The following is a 2,933-nucleotide window of genomic DNA, read 5'->3' as shown; positions in this document are numbered from 1 at the left end:
TGTATGTCTATACATTCATTGACATTGTTCTTTTAAAAACAATTAGAAGGCATTGTATTTGGATGTACAGTGGATGGTAAGATTTTTCAAAATACATCAAACATTATCAGAAGAGAGGAAGGAAGGGAAGGGAGAAAAGGAGAAAAGATGGTGAGAACAGGAGAAGGGTGGGGACACAGCCCAGGTCTAAGCACGCGAGAGCAGTGTGGTATCTAGCTGGGTGTAGCAGACTCAGGACACAGGGGTTTAGCCAGGCATGGGTTGCACATGGCTGTAATTCCAGCACTCAGGAGGCTGAAGCAAGAGGATTGATATGAATTTGAGACCAGCCTGGGCTACAAAGTGAGCTCTAGGCCAGGCTGAATTGTGTGGTAAGACCCTGTTCCAAAAAGATCAAAACAACAACAACAACAAAAAAAGAGGATACAAGAGTCAGCTCAGGACTGGGAATATGGGGTGGATGCAGGGACTTCACAGGGGTTATCTATGAAAGAAGAGAATGAAAGGCAGGTGAGATAACTCAGCAGACTAAGTGTCTCCTTAGGTAAGTACAAGAACTGGGGTTCAATCCCTGGCACCACATGCCGCACCGAAGTTAGAACACAGAAAGGCAGTATGGTGTGAGGCGGCAAAGAGGGAAGAAATAAGAAAAAAGGAGCAGGTCAGAAAGTGTGTTCCTTGACAGTGAAGGGCAGCTCTGACTTCTAGCTAACAGAGGTGCTTTCTTAGGATGTGTATCAGGGTAACTCTCAGTCCTCTATCGTACCAGGCTACCCAACATCCATATACTGCCAGTTACATTTTATTTAAGCACTACAAAACTTAATGCCCTTTTGTTGTGTCATAGAACAATTATAGCACTATTAGAGAAGACCACTTAATAACATAGCCAACAGCAATAAAAACTTATCATGTTCCATGGCTATACTCATCATTTTGTATGTATTCAGTCTTCATAATATGACTGGTATACCTATTGAAGAGGTAAGAATAGTGGTGCTCAAATAAGCAAATGGTTTAAGATCTAAAAGACAGTAAATAGATAAAGTAGGATTTGAACCTGACTTACCTGAGTCAAAAAAATATATGTACTTGTACCCAGGAGGGTGAAGGAGGAGGAGCTCTGTGAGTTCAAGGCCTGCCTGGGAACAAAGTCACTTCAAAGCCAGCCTGAACTCTGTGAGGAAACCCTGCCTCAAAAAGACAAAAAAAAAGAAAAGAAAATGGCCAGACTCCCAAAATTGTTACACAGATCCAATGCAATTCCAATTAAAATAACATTAGTATACCGCACAGAGCTGAAAAAAAACTATTCCTAAAATTTATCTGGAACCGGAAGAGACCTACAATAGAAAAAGTGATCCTGGACAACAAAGGAAAGGTAGGAGGCATTACAATCCCTGACTTGAAATTATACTACAAAGCTAGTGTGATAAAATCAACATGGTACTGGTAAAAATAACAGACCTGAGGATCAATGGAACAGATTAGAAGATAGGCAGACACAACTACAAATACTCTCAGCCACCTTATCTTTGACAAAGGGGCCAAATATGTTCACTGGAAGAAAGATAGCCTCTTTAATAAATGGTGATGGGAAAACTGGCTTTACACGCATAGAAGGCTAAAACTAGACATATGCTTATCACTATACACTAAACTATAGTAAAAATGGATCAAAGATTTAAATATCAAAACTGAAAAACTAAATCTTCTGGAGGCAAATATAGGTAGTAATCTTGAACACATAGGGGTAGGCAGAAAATTCATGAAAAAAAATTAAACTGCATGGGAAATAATTCAAAGAATCAACAACTGGAATCTCATCTTTTTGAAAAGATTTTTGCAAGTCAAAAGAAATCACCAACAGAGTAAAAAGAAAACCCATGAATTGGAAAAAAAAAAAAATAAGAGTGAGCTATCCTTCAGACAAAGGACTCCTCTCTAGATAATATAAAGAATTTTTTTTTTAAATCAGCCCTCCAAAATTCAAAGACCCAATCCAAAAATGGGCATCTGAGATGAATATATACTTCACAAATGAAGAGATACACATGGCAAATAAATATATGAAAAAATGTTCAACATCATTGGTCATTCAAGAGATATAAATAAAACAACACTGAGATACCATGTTATGCCAGAAAGAATGGCTATCATCAAGAAGTCAACCAATAACAAATGCTGGAGAGGCTCTGGGGAAAAAGGAACCCTTCTCCACTGCTGTTCAGAGTGCAGGCTGGTACAAGCATTATAGAAATCAGTATGGCAATTCCTCAAAAAACTAGGATTGGAGGTCGGTCCCATTCAGGCCAGCTATTCCCCTCCTAGGTATTTTTCCAAAAGAACTGAAATCATCATACCACAGCAATACATGTGTACCCATGTTTATAGCAGTGCAATTTGTCATAGCTAAATCTTGGAAGCAGCCCAAATGCCTAACAACTGGGGAATGGATAAAAAAGATGTGGTATTTTTACATAATGGACTATTCCTCAGCTATTTAAAAAGATATATTTGAAGCTTTTGTAGATAAATGGATGCAACTAGAGACTGTATTGGTAAGTGAAATAAATCAGACCCACATGTGCAAACATTGTATTGTCTCACTGCTATGAGAACCCGAAAGAGTAAATAGAATCTGAAAGGTACAATGGATACTATTCAAGAGAGAGAATTTGTTCCACAGGAAGGAAAAACTGGGATGAGGAAAAGGACAAAAGAAAGAAGAGCAGTATATATTTATGTATGTATGCAGGGTAATGTGAATAGTTCTACTGTCGATTTCTGCTAGTCTACTGAAAGGAGCAGTTAAAGCTGAAATTTTTTTCCTTTCATTCTTTATTTTTTCTTTTTAATTTCCTATAACTTTTTTGTTGTTTGTTTTGTTTTGTTTTTAATCCAATTTTGCACGTTGATATCTGGTAACCTAA

The 2,933-nt window shown here is 37.7% G+C and overlaps 1 protein-coding gene across 1 annotated transcript in view; it reads right to left on the bottom strand.

Moving 5' to 3' along the window:
* Efhb (EF-hand domain family member B) overlaps positions 1 to 2,933 on the bottom strand; it is a 67,617-nt gene that overhangs the window by 48,111 nt on the left and 16,573 nt on the right. The gene's annotated exons all lie outside the window — the stretch shown is intronic.

The sequence above is a fragment of the Octodon degus genome, unplaced genomic scaffold (genome assembly GCF_000260255.1).
Source record: "Octodon degus isolate 3935 unplaced genomic scaffold, OctDeg1.0 scaffold00361, whole genome shotgun sequence".
Lineage (NCBI taxonomy): Eukaryota > Metazoa > Chordata > Mammalia > Rodentia > Octodontidae > Octodon > Octodon degus.
This window is presented reverse-complemented; position numbering and strand designations above follow the sequence as displayed.